The sequence below is a fragment of the Ascaphus truei genome, chromosome 4, assembly GCF_040206685.1.
Source record: "Ascaphus truei isolate aAscTru1 chromosome 4, aAscTru1.hap1, whole genome shotgun sequence".
NCBI classification, from domain to species: Eukaryota; Metazoa; Chordata; class Amphibia; order Anura; family Ascaphidae; genus Ascaphus; species Ascaphus truei.
This window is the reverse complement of record NC_134486.1, coordinates 33,342,390-33,363,766: the sequence shown is the minus strand read 5'-3', so window position 1 is coordinate 33,363,766 and position 21,377 is coordinate 33,342,390. Positions and strand designations below refer to the sequence as shown.

General features: G+C 37.6%; 7 non-coding genes across 7 annotated transcripts; all 7 read right to left on the bottom strand.

Annotated features, from left to right (window-relative positions):
- Positions 1 to 1,728: 1,728 nt before the first annotated feature.
- Positions 1,729 to 1,810, bottom strand: TRNAS-GCU (transfer RNA serine (anticodon GCU)). The gene has a single exon. It is a non-coding gene; the product is annotated as a tRNA-Ser (tRNA).
- Positions 1,811 to 4,252: 2,442 nt separating this feature from the next.
- TRNAS-GCU (transfer RNA serine (anticodon GCU)) lies at positions 4,253 to 4,334 on the bottom strand. Its single transcript has one exon. It is a non-coding gene; the product is annotated as a tRNA-Ser (tRNA).
- A 3,257-nt stretch (positions 4,335 to 7,591) lies between these two features.
- TRNAS-GCU (transfer RNA serine (anticodon GCU)) lies at positions 7,592 to 7,673 on the bottom strand. Its single transcript has one exon. It is a non-coding gene; the product is annotated as a tRNA-Ser (tRNA).
- Positions 7,674 to 8,694: 1,021 nt separating this feature from the next.
- Positions 8,695 to 8,776, bottom strand: TRNAS-GCU (transfer RNA serine (anticodon GCU)). Its single transcript has one exon. It is a non-coding gene; the product is annotated as a tRNA-Ser (tRNA).
- Positions 8,777 to 14,435: 5,659 nt separating this feature from the next.
- TRNAS-GCU (transfer RNA serine (anticodon GCU)) lies at positions 14,436 to 14,517 on the bottom strand. Its single transcript has one exon. It is a non-coding gene; the product is annotated as a tRNA-Ser (tRNA).
- A 1,021-nt stretch (positions 14,518 to 15,538) lies between these two features.
- TRNAS-GCU (transfer RNA serine (anticodon GCU)) lies at positions 15,539 to 15,620 on the bottom strand. The gene has a single exon. It is a non-coding gene; the product is annotated as a tRNA-Ser (tRNA).
- A 2,442-nt stretch (positions 15,621 to 18,062) lies between these two features.
- TRNAS-GCU (transfer RNA serine (anticodon GCU)) lies at positions 18,063 to 18,144 on the bottom strand. Its single transcript has one exon. It is a non-coding gene; the product is annotated as a tRNA-Ser (tRNA).
- Positions 18,145 to 21,377: the final 3,233 nt, after the last annotated feature.

Here is a 21,377-nt window from a genome sequence, read left to right as displayed (position 1 = left end):
CCTTAGAGGTTATATTTCCCATTTAGTCTATCGAAGGCTTTCTCTGCCTCCAAAAAAAGGAGAACTAAGGGAATTTGTTTAGAACGTGCATAATATATAAGATTGAAATTTCTCTTGGTGGTGTCTGTTACTTGTCTCTTAGAGACAAAACCCACTAGGTCAGGTTGGATCATGGAAGGAAGAACCTCCCCCAATGTGTTTGCCATCATTTTGGTCTTTCATTTTCTATCAGTATTAAGTAAGGATGTAGGTCTGTAGTTTGAACAAAGAATGTGATCCCTCTTTAGGGAGAGTGACAATCATTGCCTACAGCCTTTCTGAAGTGAGTTTTAAAAGAGACATACAGTTATGAAACAATGACAGAAGATGAGAGGTTAAGATATCAGAAAATGTCTTATAGTATTTATTTAAAAAAGCCGTCTGGGCCGCTTGACATTAATTTAAGGTAGAGTAACTGTATGCCCACTGACATCATTAATATTTCAACAGGGCAGTCCTGTTATGATCCTTCCATCTCTAATATCAGAAGTTCAGGGGTAGGATGAAATTAAAATAAATGGAGTCACTGACAGATATGGCAAGCGTTAAAAAAACATGTTAATTATCAGATATTAAACAAAGCATACGACAAGGATGGGATTCGAACCCATGCGTGCAGAGCACAATGGATTAGCAGTCCATCGCGTTAACCACTCGGCCACCTCGTCTTCTGTGCTCTGTACATTTAATCGTCTCAAACCAAGCCGATTTCAAAATGTACTAAAGTCCCTCATTTTTATTTTAGAACTGTTTATTTAGAGCATTTTCAACAGAAGTATAGGAGAAAATGATAACTTGTTAGATGTTCCTTAAGGTTTACCTCTCTCGATGTTGGTAAAAGCACAGCCAAAGGTGGAGGTTCCTTCTGCATTACGTAATTCTCAATCGTGCATCGACATGCTGATAATACGTGTGAAGACAGTATATCGATCTGTTTGGATATGATGCATCGTTCCAACGTTCCCACAACCTCTCCAGCATCTATTGGAGGACTCCCGAAACAATTTGTCAACTCTATCTGTCACTTGATACCAAAACAAAGAGAACTTTATATCCATTTGTCTTTACATTTTTGTAGATTGAACTTTTAGATGTATCACTAGAGATAACTTCTCACTTCTCTAGTGATAAATTCATGCCCAGCTCTCTTTCATAATATATAAGATTGAAATTTCTCTTGGTGGTGTCTGTTACTTGTCTCTTAGAGACAAAACCCACTAGGTCAGGTTGGATCATGGAAGGAAGAACCTCCCCCAATGTGTTTGCCATCATTTTGGTCTTTCATTTTCTATCAGTATTAAGTAAGGATGTAGGTCTGTAGTTTGAACAAAGAATGTGATCCCTCTTTAGGGAGAGTGACAATGATTGCCTACGGCATTTCTGAAGTGAGTTTTAAAAGAGACATACAGCTATGAAACAATGACAGAAGCATGAGAGGTTAAGATATCAGAAAATGTCTTATAGTATTTATTTTAAAAAGCCGTCTGGGCCGCTTGACATTAATTTAAGGTAGAGTAACTGTATGCCCACTGACATCATTAATATTTCAACAGGGCAGTCCTGTTATGATCCTTCCATCTCTAATACCAGAAGTTCAGGGGTAGGATGAAATTAAAATAAATGGATTAACTGACAGATATTGCAAGCGTTAAAAAACATGTTTAATTATCAGATTTTAAACAAAGCATACGACGAGGATGGGATTCGAACCCATGCGTGCAGAGCACAATGGATTAGCAGTCCATCGCCTTAACCACTCGGCCACCTCGTCATCTGTGCTCTTTGGTCTGTACATTTAATCGTCTCACACCAAGCCGATTTCAAAATGTACTAAAGTCCCTCATTTTTATTTTAGAACTGTTTATTTAGAGCATTTTCAACAGCAGTATAGGAGAAAATGATAACTTGTTAGATGTTCCTTAAGGTTTACCTCTCTCGATGTTGGTAAAAGCACAGCCAAAGGTGGAGGTTCCTTCTGCATTACGTAGTTCTCAATCGTGCATCGACATGCTGATAATACGTGTGAAGACAGTATATCGATCTGTTTGGATATGATGCATCGTTCCAACGTTCCCACAACCTCTCCAGCATCTATTGGAGGACTCCCGAAACAATTTGTCAACTCTATCTATCTGTCACTAGATACCAAAACAAAGAGAACTTTATATCCATTTGTCTTTACATTTCTATAGATTGAACTTTTAGATGTATCACTAGAGATAACTTCTCACTTCTCTAGTGATAAATTCATGCCCAGTTCTCTTTCCCAGTGTAGAATGTATGAAAGATTAGTATTTGGGTACACATCCTGTAAAATATTATATAGAAGAGAAATACAGTCTCCTATAAAGATAGAATTCAGGCACAGTTACAGTTTGTCAAAGCAGGTGATCCCACCTAACGTCCACCATGCAAATTCAATGAGTTTGTGAAATGTCGTAATTGGAGATAACGGAAAAACTCAGAGTGGGGAAGATCCTATTTTATTTGTTGTTCAGTGAATTCAGTGAAAGATTTTGACAATCAAGATTCAAAACAAGCAAGAAAGCTCTCAGTTTTGCAGCCTGTCATAGATTTTACACTGGAAAGTAGTAGTAACATAGGAGGCAAGTCCCGGGCTAGCCCAGCCCTCATGGCAAATTTATTCCAGTAAAATAAGAGAAATAGAAAAGATGAATGTCATCAATTTCTCCAGGGCATTTTTAAGTGGGTATCCAAAGTATGTTTGTAAAGGGAGTGGGGGATAGTACATTGTCAACTTCCACCCAACATTAGAGATCAGTGTTGGTATGCCAGTCAACGGGAGCTGAGAATTGTGTGGTCAGATAGAAGTTAAAGTTTGGGAGGACCAAGCCACCCCTGACCGCTGTTCTCTACAAATTGTCATAGATGTTCTTGTTTTCTTCCCCATCCATATGAATGTATTTATTTTTGACTATAAAGTATTCAATTCCCTCTGAGAGATAGACATGGGGAGGGCCTGGAAAACATATAACAAATAACCTGGCAATTCTACCCAGCTATGAAATCTACAATTTTTCACATGAGTACAAATCTGTTAGAAGTGTCTTAAATAAAGGGGGTCATTTTCCATGTATAAATTAGCTGGGTCCTTTGTAATATAAATACCCAAGTATTTGATGAAAGATATTTCCAGCGGTAAGACAAAGAGGTCTTGAGAGCTGCTTCCATAGCTTGATGCATACCTACAGTATAGCAAGAGCCTTTAGTTTAGTGACATTCATTTTGAAATCTGATATTGTACTAAAGGTATGTAATGTTTTTTTGGAAATTTGTTAGGGAAATCAGCGGATTAGTTAACATCAAAAGAATATCATCTGCAAAATAAACTCAATTTATATTCAGTATCTCCCAACTGATGTCCCAAAATGTCTGGATTCTTCCTTATGCTTATAGCTAAGGGTTCAAAAGCCAATGCAAATATCAGTGGTTAATGGGGGCATCACCGGTGAGTACCATTTGATAAGAGAAAAGGTTCAGAGAGGAACCCACAGCATTGACTCTTGCAGTAGGGTAGTCGTACAGAGCAGATACGGCCCCCAAAAATCCTTCATAAAGAACATAAGTCCTTAGAGGTTATATTTCCCATTTAGTCTATCGAAGGCTTTCTCTGCCTCCAAAAAAAGGAGAACTAAGGGAATTTGTTTAGAACGTGCATAATATATAAGATTGAAATTTCTCTTGGTGGTGTCTGTTACTTGTCTCTTAGAGACAAAACCCACTAGGTCAGGTTGGATCATGGAAGGAAGAACCTCCCCCAATGTGTTTGCCATCATTTTGGTCTTTCATTTTCTATCAGTATTAAGTAAGGATGTAGGTCTGTAGTTCGAACAAAGAATGTGATCCCTCTTTAGGGAGAGTGACAATGATTGCCTACAGCCTTTCTGAAGTGAGTTTTAAAAGAGACATACAGTTATGAAACAATGACAGAAGATGAGAGGTTAAGATATCAGAAAATGTCTTATAGTATTTATTTTAAAAAGCCGTCTGGGCCGCTTGACATTAATTTAAGGTAGAGTAACTGTATGCCCACTGACATCATTAATATTTCAACAGGGCAGTCCTGTTATGATCCTTCCATCTCTAATATCAGAAGTTCAGGGGTAGGATGAAATTAAAATAAATGGAGTCACTGACAGATATGGCAAGCGTTAAAAAAACATGTTAATTATCAGATATTAAACAAAGCATACGACAAGGATGGGATTCGAACCCATGCGTGCAGAGCACAATGGATTAGCAGTCCATCGCCTTAACCACTCGGCCACCTCGTCTTCTGTGCTCTGTACATTTAATCGTCTCAAACCAAGCCGATTTCAAAATGTACTAAAGTCCCTCATTTTTATTTTAGAACTGTTTATTTAGAGCATTTTCAACAGAAGTATAGGAGAAAATGATAACTTGTTAGATGTTCCTTAAGGTTTACCTCTCTCGATGTTGGTAAAAGCACAGCCAAAGGTGGAGGTTCCTTCTGCATTACGTAATTCTCAATCGTGCATCGACATGCTGATAATACGTGTGAAGACAGTATATCGATCTGTTTGGATATGATGCATCGTTCCAACGTTCCCACAACCTCTCCAGCATCTATTGGAGGACTCCCGAAACAATTTGTCAACTCTATCTGTCACTTGATACCAAAACAAAGAGAACTTTATATCCATTTGTCTTTACATTTTTGTAGATTGAACTTTTAGATGTATCACTAGAGATAACTTCTCACTTCTCTAGTGATAAATTCATGCCCAGCTCTCTTTCATAATATATAAGATTGAAATTTCTCTTGGTGGTGTCTGTTACTTGTCTCTTAGAGACAAAACCCACTAGGTCAGGTTGGATCATGGAAGGAAGAACCTCCCCCAATGTGTTTGCCATCATTTTGGTCTTTCATTTTCTATCAGTATTAAGTAAGGATGTAGGTCTGTAGTTTGAACAAAGAATGTGATCCCTCTTTAGGGAGAGTGACAATGATTGCCTACAGCCTTTCTGAAGTGAGTTTTAAAAGAGACATACAGTTATGAAACAATGACAGAAGATGAGAGGTTAAGATATCAGAAAATGTCTTATAGTATTTATTTTAAAAAGCCGTCTGGGCCGCTTGACATTAATTTAAGGTAGAGTAACTGTATGCCCACTGACATCATTAATATTTCAACAGGGCAGTCCTGTTATGATCCTTCCATCTCTAATATCAGAAGTTCAGGGGTAGGATGAAATTAAAATAAATGGAGTCACTGACAGATATGGCAAGCGTTAAAAAAACATGTTTAATTATCAGATATTAAACAAAGCATACGACAAGGATAGGATTCGAACCCATGCGTGCAGAGCACAATGGATTAGCAGTCCATCGCCTTAACCACTCGGCCACCTCATCTTCTGTGCTATGTACATTTAATCGTCTCAAACCAAGCCGATTTCAAAATGTACTAAAGTCCATCATTTTTATTTTAGAACTGTTTATTTAGAGCATTTTCAACAGAAGTATAGGAGAAAATGATAACTTGTTAGATGTTCCTTAAGGTTTACCTCTCTCGATGTTGGTAAAAGCACAGCCAAAGGTGGAGGTTCCTTCTGCATTACGTAGTTCTCAATCGTGCATTGACATGCTGATAATACGTGTGAAGACAGTATATCGATCTGTTTGGATATGATGCATCGTTCCAACGTTCCCACAACCTCTCCAGCATCTATTGGAGGACTCCCGAAACAATGTGTCAACTCTATCTGTCACTAGATACCAAAACAAATGGAACTTTATATCCATTTGTCTTTACATTTCTGTAGATTGAACTTTTAGATGTATCACTAGAGATAACTTCTCACTTCTCTAGTGATAAATTTATGCCCAGTTCTCTTTCCCAGTGTAGAATGTATGAAAGATTAGTACTTGGGTACACATCCTGTAAAATATTATATAGAAGAGAAATACAGTCTCCTATAAAGATAGAATTCAGGCACAGTTACAGTTTGTCAAAGCAGGTGATCCCACCTAACGTCCACCATGCAAATTCAATGAGTTTGTGAAATGTCGTAATTGGAGATAACGGAAAAACTCAGAGTGGGGAAGATCCTATTTTATTTGTTGTTCAGTGAATTCAGTGAAAGATTTTGACAATCAAGATTCAAAACAAGCAAGAAAGCTCTTAGTTTTGCAGCCTGTCATAGATTTTACACTGGAAAGTAGTAGTAACATAGGAGGCAAGTCCCGGGCTAGCCCAGCCCTCATGGCAAATTTATTCCAGTAAAATAAGAGAAATAGAAAAGATGAATGTCATCAATTTCTCCAGGGCGTTTTTAATTGGGTATCCAAAGTATGTTTGTAAAGGGAGTGGGGGATAGTACATTGTCAACTTCCACCCAACATTAGAGATCAGGGTTGGCATGCCAGTCAACGAGAGCTGAGAATTGTGTGGTCAGATAGAAGTTAAAGTTTGGGAGGACCAAGTCACCCCTGACTGATGTTCTCTACAAATTGGTCATAGATGTTCTTGTTTTCTTCCCCATCCATATGAATGTATTTATTTTTGACTATAAAGTATTCAATTCCCTCTGAGAGATAGACATGGGGAGGGCCTGGAAAACATATAACAAATAACCTGGCAATTCTACCCAGCTATGAAATCTACAATTTTTCACATGAGTACAAATCTGTTAGAAGTGTCTTAAATAAAGGGGGTCATTTTCCATGTATAAATCAGCTGGGTCCTTTGTAATATAAATACCCAAGTATTTGATGAAAGATATTTCCAGCGGTAAGAAAAAGAGGTCTTGAGAGCTGCTTCCATAGCTTGATGCATACCTACAGTATAGCAAGAGCCTTTAGTTTAGTGACATTCATTTTGAAATCTGATATTGTACTAAAGGTATGTAATGTTTTTTTGGAAATTTGTTAGGGAAATCAGTGGATTAGTTAACATCAAAAGAATATCATCTGCAAAATAAACTCAATTTATATTCAGTCTCTCCCAACTGATGTCCCAAAATGTCTGGATTCTTCCTTATGCTTATAGCTAAGGGTTCAAAAGCCAATGCAAATATCAGTGCTTAATGGGGGCATCACCGGCGAGTACCATTTGATAAGAGAAAAGGTTGAGAGAGGAACCCACAGCATTGACTCTTGCAGTAGGGTAGTCGTACAGAGCAGATACAGCCCCCAAAAATCCTTCATAAAGAACATAAGTCCTTAGAGGTTATATTTCCCATTTAGTCTATCGAAGGCTTTCTCTGCCTCCAAAAAAAGACATACAGTTATGAAACAATGACAGAAGATGAGAGGTTAAGATATCAGAAAATGTCTTATAGTATTTATTTTAAAAAGCCGTCTGGGCCGCTTGACATTAATTTAAGGTAGAGTAACTGTATGCCCACTGACATCATTAATATTTCAACAGGGCAGTCCTGTTATGATCCTTCCATCTCTAATATCAGAAGTTCAGGGGTAGGATGAAATTAAAATAAATGGAGTCACTGACAGATATGGCAAGCGTTAAAAAAACATGTTTAATTATCAGATATTAAACAAAGCATACGACAAGGATGGAATTCGAACCCATGCGTGCAGAGCACAATGGATTAGCAGTCCATCGCCTTAACCACTCGGCCACCTCGTCTTCTGTGCTCTGTACATTTAATCGTCTCAAACCAAGCCGATTTCAAAATGTACTAAAGTCCCTCATTTTTATTTTAGAACTGTTTATTTAGAGCATTTTCAACAGAAGTATAGGAGAAAATGATAACTTGTTAGATGTTCCTTAAGGTTTACCTCTCTCGATGTTGGTAAAAGCACAGCCAAAGGTGGAGGTTCCTTCTGCATTACGTAATTCTCAATCGTGCATCGACATGCTGATAATACGTGTGAAGACAGTATATCGATCTGTTTGGATATGATGCATTGTTCCAACGTTCCCACAACCTCTCCAGCATCTATTGGAGGACTCCCGAAACAATTTGTCAACTCTATCTGTCACTTGATACCAAAACAAAGAGAACTTTATATCCATTTGTCTTTACATTTTTGTAGATTGAACTTTTAGATGTATCACTAGAGATAACTTCTCACTTCTCTAGTGATAAATTCATGCCCAGCTCTCTTTCATAATATATAAGATTGAAATTTCTCTTGGTGGTGTCTGTTACTTGTCTCTTAGAGACAAAACCCACTAGGTCAGGTTGGATCATGGAAGGAAGAACCTCCCCCAATGTGTTTGCCATCATTTTGGTCTTTCATTTTCTATCAGTATTAAGTAAGGATGTAGGTCTGTAGTTTGAACAAAGAATGTGATCCCTCTTTAGGGAGAGTGACAATGATTGCCTACGGCATTTCTGAAGTGAGTTTTAAAAGAGACATACAGCTATGAAACAATGACAGAAGCATGAGAGGTTAAGATATCAGAAAATGTCTTATAGTATTTATTTTAAAAAGCCGTCTGGGCCGCTTGACATTAATTTAAGGTAGAGTAACTGTATGCCCACTGAAATCATTAATATTTCAACAGGGCAGTCCTGTTATGATCCTTCCATCTCTAATACCAGAAGTTCAGGGGTAGGATGAAATTAAAATAAATGGAGTCACTGACAGATATTGCAAGCGTTAAAAAACATGTTTAATTATCAGATTTTAAACAAAGCATACGACGAGGATGGGATTCGAACCCATGCATGCAGAGCACAATGGATTAGCAGTCCATCGCCTTAACCACTCGGCCACCTCGTCATCTGTGCTCTTTGGTCTGTACATTTAATCGTCTCACACCAAGCCGATTTCAAAATGTACTAAAGTCCCTCATTTTTATTTTAGAACTGTTTATTTAGAGCATTTTCAACAGCAGTATAGGAGAAAATGATAACTTGTTAGATGTTCCTTAAGGTTTACCTCTCTCGATGTTGGTAAAAGCACAGCCAAAGGTGGAGGTTCCTTCTGCATTACGTAGTTCTCAATCGTGCATTGACATGCTGATAATACGTGTGAAGACAGTATATCGATCTGTTTGGATATGATGCATCGTTCCAACGTTCCCACAACCTCTCCAGCATCTATTGGAGGACTCCCGAAACAATGTGTCAACTCTATCTGTCACTAGATACCAAAACGGCGATGGGGTCTCCGGGAAGCGCAATATATGTAATAAAAAATAAAACAGTGATGGTGCAATATTGTTAAAGCAAGGTTAGTGAATTTAAATAGTGATGACACGGCTTTCTATATGTATACTCACAAACGTGTGAGGTTTTGCAGGCACATAAAGGTATCTTTTAAGGCATTCATTCAATCGCCAGGAGATGCAGAGATCAGTGTTTCCCCGTATGTATGGACTCCCAGGAACATATTTTCAGATACAGGTAAGCATTTTAGATCGCAATGGATCTCTCTGGCTGGGTCGATGGTGTCTCAGCTTCCCCTCTCTCGTGGCGTGCGTTCCACCAGTGCGTTCCAGACACCGGAAGTGATGTCATCCGCCGCGTCCACTTCCTGGGGTTCCAGCCGTCTCAGGGATAGAGCGTCACTCTACGCGTTTCACCACATAGGTTTCATCAGGAGTGACATCCTATTGCTTAATGGGGATATATATACCCTCAATTCTATTCTTATTGGTTGTTAATCCACCTGATTTTGTTCAAGTTAATCAAGCATGTTTAAGACTATAGTGGAAATGGAACGAGACTATCTCTGTACCGCATATGTTATTTACTCATCTATTGGCAATAATAAAGTGCAATATACATTTTATACAATAGATCATAAAATATACATAAAATATACATTTTATACACTTGGTTTTAAAATACATTTATTGTGTCCTCAGACCATATATGACAATAAAATAATAGTAAAATGGTTATAAAATCAATTTTTGTTTAAAATGTTAAAATAACTAAAGTGCAATATTTAAACAACAAATTTAAAAACAGACAGTCAAGGGAATCTTTCCTATACTAGGGGGATGGAGATAAAAAGTGCATACATTATTTTGGCAAAGGCAGTTTCTAAAATGAGAGTAAAAACAAATGATTAGTTCATTTTAAAATCATAAAAAAGGTTTCAAATCGAAATCTAAGTTCAGACCGGACGGAGACATAGTTTTTAATTCATACATCCAGAATGACTCTCTTTTGATCAATGCTGTGTGTCTGTTTCCCCCTCTCCAATGGGGCATAACCTGCTCTATTGCTTTGAATTTTAACCCTTTCGGGTCCGCGTTATGTGCCATTAGAAAGTGGTTTGGAACACTATGGGTTGTCATTTTTCTTTTTATATTCCCTATGTGTTCCAAAATACGTGTTTTCAGGGGTCTAATGGTTTTCCCTATGTATTGGAGACCACACTCGCATTCGATCAAATATACAACAAAGTTGGATCTACAGTTTAAATGATGTTTTATATTGTATACCTTCTTAGTATATTGTCCAGAAAGTTTTCAGAACGGAATTACAAATCAAATGTGATCCAAAAAGCATTGGATAAAACAAGACAAATATCAAGAGAGTCCATGTTAACTCCTAAAATAAAATCTAGTGGAGACAACAAACTGAAAGTACCCTTTATTACCCAATACAATAGAGATGCACACAAAATAAATAACATACTGAATAAACACTGGTCAATCTTAAAAAATGATCCCATCATAGGTACCTCTTTACCAGATAGAGTCCAAATGGTGTATAAAAAAGCACCAAATATAAAGAAACTAGTAGCACCTAGCGCCTTGAGGGGTCCCTTAACCACAAAAAATCCCACGTGGTTGGATCCCCCTAAAGGATTCTTTGATTGCAAATTCTGCACAGCCTGCCACTACAGTTGTAAAACAACAAATACCTTCCAGTCTAACATTACTAAGAAGGTATACAATATAAAACATCATTTAAACTGTAGATCCAACTTTGTTGTATATTTGATCGAATGCGAGTGTGGTCTCCAATACATAGGGAAAACCATTAGACCCCTGAAAACACGTATTTTGGAACACATAGGGAATATAAAAAGAAAAATGACAACCCATAGTGTTCCAAACCACTTTCTAATGGCACATAACGCGGACCCGAAAGGGTTAAAATTCAAAGCAATAGAGCAGGTTATGCCCCATTGGAGAGGGGGAAACAGACACACAGCATTGATCAAAAGAGAGTCATTCTGGATGTATGAATTAAAAACTATGTCTCCGTCCGGTCTGAACTTAGATTTCGATTTGAAACCTTTTTTATGATTTTAAAATGAACTAATCATTTGTTTTTACTCTCATTTTAGAAACTGCCTTTGCCAAAATAATGTATGCACTTTTTATCTCCATCCCCCTAGTATAGGAAAGATTCCCTTGACTGTCTGTTTTTAAATTTGTTGTTTAAATATTGCACTTTAGTTATTTTAACATTTTAAACAAAAATTGATTTTATAACCATTTTACTATTATTTTATTGTCATATATGGTCTGAGGACACAATAAATGTATTTTAAAACCAAGTGTATAAAATGTATATTTTATGTATATTTTATGATCTATTGTATAAAATGTATATTGCACTTTATTATTGCCAATAGATGAGTAAATAACATATGCGGTACAGAGATAGTCTCGTTCCATTTCCACTATAGTCTTAAACATGCTTGATTAACTTGAACAAAATCAGGTGGATTAACAACCAATAAGAATAGAATTGAGGGTATATATATCCCCATTAAGCAATAGGATGTCACTCCTGATGAAACCTATGTGGTGAAACGCGTAGAGTGACGCTCTATCCCTGAGACGGCTGGAACCCCAGGAAGTGGACGCGGCGGATGACATCACTTCCGGTGTCTGGAACGCACTGGTGGAACGCACGCCACGAGAGAGGGGAAGCTGAGACACCATCGACCCAGCCAGAGAGATCCATTGCGATCTAAAATGCTTACCTGTATCTGAAAATATGTTCCTGGGAGTCCATACATACGGGGAAACACTGATCTCTGCATCTCCTGGCGATTGAATGAATGCCTTAAAAGATACCTTTATGTGCCTGCAAAACCTCACACGTTTGTGAGTATACATATAGAAAGCCGTGTCATCACTATTTAAATTCACTAACCTTGCTTTAACAATATTGCACCATCACTGTTTTATTTTTTATTACATATATTGCGCTTCCCGGAGACCCCATCGCCATTCTGTACCAAGAGGATTGACCGAGCAAACCTCAGCCGGGTTACAGCTGCATCTTCCTATATGTTTATATAAGTATCACTGTTATATTAATTTATACTTTATGATTGATATCTGAATATTTAGAGCGCCACATTTTGATAAGTTTCCTTTTGTATGCACTAGATACCAAAACAAATGGAACTTTATATACATTTGTCTTTACATTTCTGTAGATTGAACTTTTAGATGTATCACTAGAGATAACTTCTCACTTCTCTAGTGATAAATTTATGCCCAGTTCTCTTTCCCAGTGTAGAATGTATGAAAGATTAGTACTTGGGTACACATCCTGTAAAATATTATATAGAAGAGAAATACAGTCTCCTATAAAGATAGAATTCAGGCACAGTTACAGTTTGTCAAAGCAGGTGATCCCACCTAACGTCCACCATGCAAATTCAATGAGTTTGTGAAATGTCGTAATTGGAGATAACGGAAAAACTCAGAGTGGGGAAGATCCTATTTTATTTGTTGTTCAGTGAATTCAGTGAAAGATTTTGACAATCAAGATTCAAAACAAGCAAGAAAGCTCTTAGTTTTGCAGCCTGTCATAGATTTTACACTGGAAAGTAGTAGTAACATAGGAGGCAAGTCCCGGGCTAGCCCAGCCCTCATGGCAAATTTATTCCAGTAAAATAAGAGAAATAGAAAAGATGAATGTCATCAATTTCTCCAGGGCGTTTTTAATTGGGTATCCAAAGTATGTTTGTAAAGGGAGTGGGGGATAGTACATTGTCAACTTCCACCCAACATTAGAGATCAGGGTTGGCATGCCAGTCAACGAGAGCTGAGAATTGTGTGGTCAGATAGAAGTTAAAGTTTGGGAGGACCAAGTCACCCCTGACTGATGTTCTCTACAAATTGGTCATAGATGTTCTTGTTTTCTTCCCCATCCATATGAATGTATTTATTTTTGACTATAATGTATTCAATTCCCTCTGAGAGATAGACATGGGGAGGGCCTGGAAAACATATAACAAATAACCTGGCAATTCTACCCAGCTATGAAATCTACAATTTTTCACATGAGTACAAATCTGTTAGAAGTGTCTTAAATAAAGGGGGTCATTTTCCATGTATAAATCAGCTGGGTCCTTTGTAATATAAATACCCAAGTATTTGATGAAAGATATTTCCAGCGGTAAGAAAAAGAGGTCTTGAGAGCTGCTTCCATAGCTTGATGCATACCTACAGTATAGCAAGAGCCTTTAGTTTAGTGACATTCATTTTGAAATCTGATATTGTACTAAAGGTATGTAATGTTTTTTTGGAAATTTGTTAGGGAAATCAGCGGATTAGTTAACATCAAAAGAATATCATCTGCAAAATAAACTCAATTTATATTCAGTCTCACCCAACTGATGTCCCAAAATGTCTGGATTCTTCCTTATGCTTATAGCTAAGGGTTCAAAAGCCAATGCAAATATCAGTGCTTAATGGGGGCATCACCGGCGAGTACCATTTGATAAGAGAAAAGGTTCAGAGAGGAACCCACAGCATTGACTCTTGCAGTAGGGTAGTCGTACAGAGCAGATACAGCCCCCAAAAATCCTTCATAAAGAACATAAGTCCTTAGAGGTTATATTTCCCATTTAGTCTATCGAAGGCTTTCTCTGCCTCCAAAAAAAGTAGAACTAAGGGAATTTGTTTAGAACGTGCATAATATATAAGATTGAAATTTCTCTTGGTGGTGTCTGTTACTTGTCTCTTAGAGACAAAACCCACTAGGTCAGGTTGGATCATGGAAGGAAGAACCTCCCCCAATGTGTTTGCCATCATTTTGGTCTTTTATTTTCTATCAGTATTAAGTAAGGATGTAGGTCTGTAGTTTGAACAAAGAATGTGATCCCTCTTTAGGGAGAGTGACAATGATTGCCTACAGCCTTTCTGAAGTGAGTTTTAAAAGAGACATACAGTTATGAAACAATGACAGAAGATGAGAGGTTAAGATATCAGAAAATGTCTTATAGTATTTATTTTAAAAAGCCGTCTGGGCCGCTTGACATTAATTTAAGGTAGAGTAACTGTATGCCCACTGACATCATTAATATTTCAACAGGGCAGTCCTGTTATGATCCTTCCATCTCTAATATCAGAAGTTCAGGGGTAGGATGAAATTAAAATAAATGGAGTCACTGACAGATATGGCAAGCGTTAAAAAAACATGTTTAATTATCAGATATTAAACAAAGCATACGACAAGGATGGGATTCGAACCCATGCGTGCAGAGCACAATGGATTAGCAGTCCATCGCCTTAACCACTCGGCCACCTCGTCTTCTGTGCTCTGTACATTTAATCGTCTCAAACCAAGCCGATTTCAAAATGTACTAAAGTCCCTCATTTTTATTTTAGAACTGTTTATTTAGAGCATTTTCAACAGAAGTATAGGAGAAAATGATAACTTGTTAGATGTTCCTTAAGGTTTACCTCTCTCGATGTTGGTAAAAGCACAGCCAAAGGTGGAGGTTCCTTCTGCATTACGTAATTCTCAATCGTGCATCGACATGCTGATAATACGTGTGAAGACAGTATATCGATCTGTTTGGATATGATGCATTGTTCCAACGTTCCCACAACCTCTCCAGCATCTATTGGAGGACTCCCGAAACAATTTGTCAACTCTATCTGTCACTTGATACCAAAACAAAGAGAACTTTATATCCATTTGTCTTTACATTTTTGTAGATTGAACTTTTAGATGTATCACTAGAGATAACTTCTCACTTCTCTAGTGATAAATTCATGCCCAGCTCTCTTTCATAATATATAAGATTGAAATTTCTCTTGGTGGTGTCTGTTACTTGTCTCTTAGAGACAAAACCCACTAGGTCAGGTTGGATCATGGAAGGAAGAACCTCCCCCAATGTGTTTGCCATCATTTTGGTCTTTCATTTTCTATCAGTATTAAGTAAGGATGTAGGTCTGTAGTTTGAACAAAGAATGTGATCCCTCTTTAGGGAGAGTGACAATGATTGCCTACGGCATTTCTGAAGTGAGTTTTAAAAGAGACATACAGCTATGAAACAATGACAGAAGCATGAGAGGTTAAGATATCAGAAAATGTCTTATAGTATTTATTTTAAAAAGCCGTCTGGGCCGCTTGACATTAATTTAAGGTAGAGTAACTGTATGCCCACTGACATCATTAATATTTCAACAGGGCAGTCCTGTTATGATCCTTCCATCTCTAATACCAGAAGTTCAGGGGTAGGATGAAATTAAAATAAATGGAGTCACTGACAGATATTGCAAGCGTTAAAAAACATGTTTAATTATCAGATTTTAAACAAAGCATACGACGAGGATGGGATTCGAACCCATGCGTGCAGAGCACAATGGATTAGCAGTCCATCGCCTTAACCACTCGGCCACCTCGTCATCTGTGCTCTTTGGTCTGTACATTTAATCGTCTCACACCAAGCCGATTTCAAAATGTACTAAAGTCCCTCATTTTTATTTTAGAACTGTTTATTTAGAGCATTTTCAACAGCAGTATAGGAGAAAATGATAACTTGTTAGATGTTCCTTAAGGTTTACCTCTCTCGATGTTGGTAAAAGCACAGCCAAAGGTGGAGGTTCCTTCTGCATTACGTAGTTCTCAATCGTGCATCGACATGCTGATAATACGTGTGAAGACAGTATATCGATCTGTTTGGATATGATGCATCGTTCCAACGTTCCCACAACCTCTCCAGCATCTATTGGAGGACTCCCGAAACAATTTGACAACTCTATCTATCTGTCACTAGATACCAAAACAAAGAGAACTTTATATCCATTTGTCTTTACATTTCTATAGATTGAACTTTTAGATGTATCACTAGAGATAACTTCTCACTTCTCTAGTGATAAATTCATGCCCAGTTCTCTTTCCCAGTGTAGAATGTATGAAAGATTAGTATTTGGGTACACATCCTGTAAAATATTATATAGAAGAGAAATACAGTCTCCTATAAAGATAGAATTCAGGCACAGTTACAGTTTGTCAAAGCAGGTGATCCCACCTAACGTCCACCATGCAAATTCAATGAGTTTGTGAAATGTCGTAATTGGAGATAACGGAAAAACCCAGAGTGGGGAAGATCCTATTTTATTTGTTGTTCAGTGAATTCAGTGAAAGATTTTGACAATCAAGATTCAAAACAAGCAAGAAAGCTCTCAGTTTTGCAGCCTGTCATAGATTTTACACTGGAAAGTAGTAGTAACATAGGAGGCAAGTCCCGGGCTAGCCCAGCCCTCATGGCAAATTTATTCCAGTAAAATAAGAGAAATAGAAAAGATGAATGTCATCAATTTCTCCAGGGCATTTTTAAGTGGGTATCCAAAGTATGTTTGTAAAGGGAGTGGGGGATAGTACATTGTCAACTTCCACCCAACATTAGAGATCAGTGTTGGCATGCCAGTCAACGGGAGCTGAGAATTGTGTGGTCAGATAGAAGTTAAAGTTTGGGAGGACCAAGTCACCCCTGACCGCTGTTCTCTACAAATTGTCATAGATGTTCTTGTTTTCTTCCCCATCCATATGAATGTATTTATTTTTGACTATAAAGTATTCAATTCCCTCTGAGAGATAGACATGGGGAGGGCCTGGAAAACATATAACAAATAACCTGGCAATTCTACCCAGCTATGAAATCTACAATTTTTCACATGAGTACAAATCTGTTAGAAGTGTCTTAAATAAAGGGGGTCATTTTCCATGTATAAATTAGCTGGGTCCTTTGTAATATAAATACCCAAGTATTTGATGAAAGATATTTCCAGCGGTAAGAAAAAGAGGTCTTGAGAGCTGCTTCCATAGCTTGATGCATACCTACAGTATAGCAAGAGCCTTTAGTTTAGTGACATTCATTTTGAAATCTGATATTGTACTAAAGGTATGTAATGTTTTTTTGGAAATTTGTTAGGGAAATCAGCGGATTAGTTAACATCAAAAGAATATCATCTGCAAAATAAACTCAATTTATATTCAGTATCTCCCAACTGATGTCCCAAAATGTCTGGATTCTTCCTTATGCTTATAGCTAAGGGTTCAAAAGCCAATGCAAATATCAGTGGTTAATGGGGGCATCACCGGTGAGTACCATTTGATAAGAGAAAAGGTTCAGAGAGGAACCCACAGCATTGACTCTTGCAGTAGGGTAGTCGCACAGAGCAGATACAGCCCCCAAAAATCCATCATAAAGAACATAAGTCCTTAGAGGTTATATTTCCCATTTAGTCTATCGAAGGCTTTCTCTGCCTCCAAAAAAAGGAGAACTAAGGGAATTTGTTTAGAACGTGCATAATATATAAGATTGAAATTTCTCTTGGTGGTGTCTGTTACTTGTCTCTTAGAGACAAAACCCACTAGGTCAGGTTGGATCATGGAAGGAAGAACCTCCCCCAATGTGTTTGCCATCATTTTGGTCTTTCATTTTCTATCAGTATTAAGTAAGGATGTAGGTCTGTAGTTTGAACAAAGAATGTGATCCCTCTTTAGGGAGAGTGACAATGATTGCCTACGGCCTTTCTGAAGTGAGTTTTAAAAGAGACTTACAGTTATGAAACAATGACAGAAGATGAGAGGTTAAGATATCAGAAAATGTCTTATAGTATTTATTTTAAAAAGCCGTCTGGGCCGCTTGACATTAATTTAAGGTAGAGTAACTGTATGCCCACTGACATCATTAATATTTCAACAGGGCAGTCCTGTTATGATCCTTCCATCTCTAATACCAGAAGTTCAGGGGTAGGATGAAAATAAAATAAATGGAGTCACTGACAGATATGGCAAGCGTTAAAAAACATGTTTAATTATCAGATATTAAACAAAGCATACGACGAGGATGGGATTCGAACCCATGCATGCAGAGCACAATGGATTAGCAGTCCATCGCCTTAACCACTCGGCCACCTCGTCTTCTGTGCTCTCTTCATTTAATCGTCTCAAACCAAGCCGATTTCAAAATGTACTAAAGTCCCTCATTTTTATTTTAGAACTGTTTATTTAGAGCATTTTCAACAGAAGTATAGGAGAAAATGATAACTTGTTTGATGTTCCTTAAGGTTTACCTCTCTCGATGTTGGTAAAAGCACAGCCAAAGGTGGAGGTTCCTTCTGCATTACGTAGTTCTCAATCGTGCATCGACATGCTGATAATACGTGTGAAGACAGTATATCGATCTGTTTGGATATGATGCATCGTTCCAACGTTCCCACAACCTCTCCAGCATCTATTGGAGGACTCCCGAAACAATGTGTCAACTCTATCTGTCACTAGATACCAAAACAAATGGAACTTTATATCCATTTGTCTTTACATTTCTGTAGATTGAACTTTTAGATGTATCACTAGAGATAACTTCTCACTTCTCTAGTGATAAATTTATGCCCAGTTCTCTTTCCCAGTGTAGAATGTATGAAAGATTAGTACTTGGGTACACATCCTGTAAAATATTATATAGAAGAGAAATACAGTCTCCTATAAAGATAGAATTCAGGCACAGTTACAGTTTGTCAAAGCAGGTGATCCCACCTAACGTCCACCATGCAAATTCAATGAGTTTGTGAAATGTCGTAATTGGAGATAACGGAAAAACTCAGAGTGGGGAAGATCCTATTTTATTTGTTGTTCAGTGAATTCAGTGAAAGATTTTGACAATCAAGATTCAAAACAAGCAAGAAAGCTCTTAGTTTTGCAGCCTGTCATAGATTTTACACTGGAAAGTAGTAGTAACATAGGAGGCAAGTCCCGGGCTAGCCCAGCCCTCATGGCAAATTTATTCCAGTAAAATAAGAGAAATAGAAAAGATGAATGTCATCAATTTCTCCAGGGCGTTTTTAATTGGGTATCCAAAGTATGTTTGTAAAGGGAGTGGGGGATAGTACATTGTCAACTTCCACCCAACATTAGAGATCAGGGTTGGCATGCCAGTCAACGAGAGCTGAGAATTGTGTGGTCAGATAGAAGTTAAAGTTTGGGAGGACCAAGTCACCCCTGACTGATGTTCTCTACAAATTGGTCATAGATGTTCTTGTTTTCTTCCCCATCCATATGAATGTATTTATTTTTGACTATAAAGTATTCAATTCCCTCTGAGAGATAGACATGGGGAGGGCCTGGAAAACATATAACAAATAACCTGGCAATTCTACCCAGCTATGAAATCTACAATTTTTCACATGAGTACAAATCTGTTAGAAGTGTCTTAAATAAAGGGGGTCATTTTCCATGTATAAATCAGCTGGGTCCTTTGTAATATAAATACCCAAGTATTTGATGAAAGATATTTCCAGCGGTAAGAAAAAGAGGTCTTGAGAGCTGCTTCCATAGCTTGATGCATATCTACAGTATAGCAAGAGCCTTTAGTTTAGTGACATTCATTTTGAAATCTGATATTGTACTAAAGGTATGTAATGTTTTTTTGGAAATTTGTTAGGGAAATCAGCGGATTAGTTAACATCAAAAGAATATCATCTGCAAAATAAACTCAATTTATATTCAGTCTCTCCCAACTGATGTCCCAAAATGTCTGGATTCTTCCTTATGCTTATAGCTAAGGGTTCAAAAGCCAATGCAAATATCAGTGGTTAATGGGGCATCACCGGCGAGTACCATTTGATAAGAGAAAAGGTTCAGAGAGGAACCCACAGCATTGACTCTTGCAGTAGGGTAGTCGTACAGAGCAGATACAGCCCCCAAAAATCCTTCATAAAGAACATAAGTCCTTAGAGGTTATATTTCCCATTTAGTCTATCGAAGGCTTTCTCTGCCTCCAAAAAAAGGAGAACTAAGGGAATTTGTTTAGAACGTGCATAATATATAAGATTGAAATTTCTCTTGGAGGTGTCTGTTACTTGTCTCTTAGAGACAAAACCCACTAGGTCAGGTTGGATCATGGAAGGAAGAACCTCCCCCAATGTGTTTGCCATCATTTTGGTCTTTCATTTTCTATCAGTATTAAGTAAGGATGTAGGTCTGTAGTTTGAACAAAGAATGTGATCCCTCTTTAGGGAGAGTGACAATGATTGCCTACGGCATTTCTGAAGTGAGTTTTAAAAGAGACATACAGTTATGAAACAATGACAGAAGATGAGAGGTTAAGATATCAGCAAATGTCTTATAATATTTATTTTAAAAAGCCGTCTGGGCCACTTGACATTAATTTAAGGTAGAGGAACTGTATGCCCACTGACACCATTAATATTTCAACAGGGCAGTCCTGTTATGATCCTTCCATCTCTAATACTAGAAGTTCAGGGGTAGGATGAAATGAAAATAAATGGACTCACTGACAGATATGGCAAGCATTAAAAAACATGTTTAATTATCAGATATTAAACAAAGCATACGACGAGGATGGGATTCAAACCCATGCGTGCAGAGCATAGTGGATTAGCAGTCCATCGCCTTAACCACTCGGCCACCTCGTCTTCTATGCTCTGTACATTTCATCGTCTCAAACCGTTTATTTAGAGCATTTTCAACAGAAGTATAGGAGAAAATGATAAGTTGTTAGATGTTCCTTAAGGTTTACCTCTCTCGATGTTGGTAAAAGCACAGCCAAAGGTGGAGGTTCCTTCTGTATTACATAATTCTCAATCGTGCATCGACATGCTGATAATACGTGTGAAGACAGTATATCGATCTGTTTGGATATGATGCATCGTTCCAACGTTCCCACAACCTCTCCAGCATCTATTGGAGGACTCCCGAAACAATTTGTCAACTCTATCTGTCACTAGATACCAAAACAAAGAGAACTTTATATCCATTTGTCTTTACATTTCTGTAGATTGAACTTCTAGATGTATCACTAGAGATAACTTCGCACTTCTCTAGTGATAAATTCATGCCCAGTTCTCTTTCCCAGTGTAGAATGTATGAAAGATTAGTACTTGGGTACACATCCTGTAAAATATTATATAGAAGAGAAATACAGTCTCCTATAAAGATAGAATTCAGGCACAGTTACAGTTTGTCAAAGCAGGTGATCCCACCTAACGTCCACCATGCAAATTCAATGAGTTTGTGAAATGTCGTAATTGGAGATAACGGAAAAACTCAGAGTGGGGAAGATCCTATTTTATTTGTTGTTCAGTGAAAGATTTTGACAATCAAGATTCAAAACAAGCAAGAAAGCTCTTAGTTTT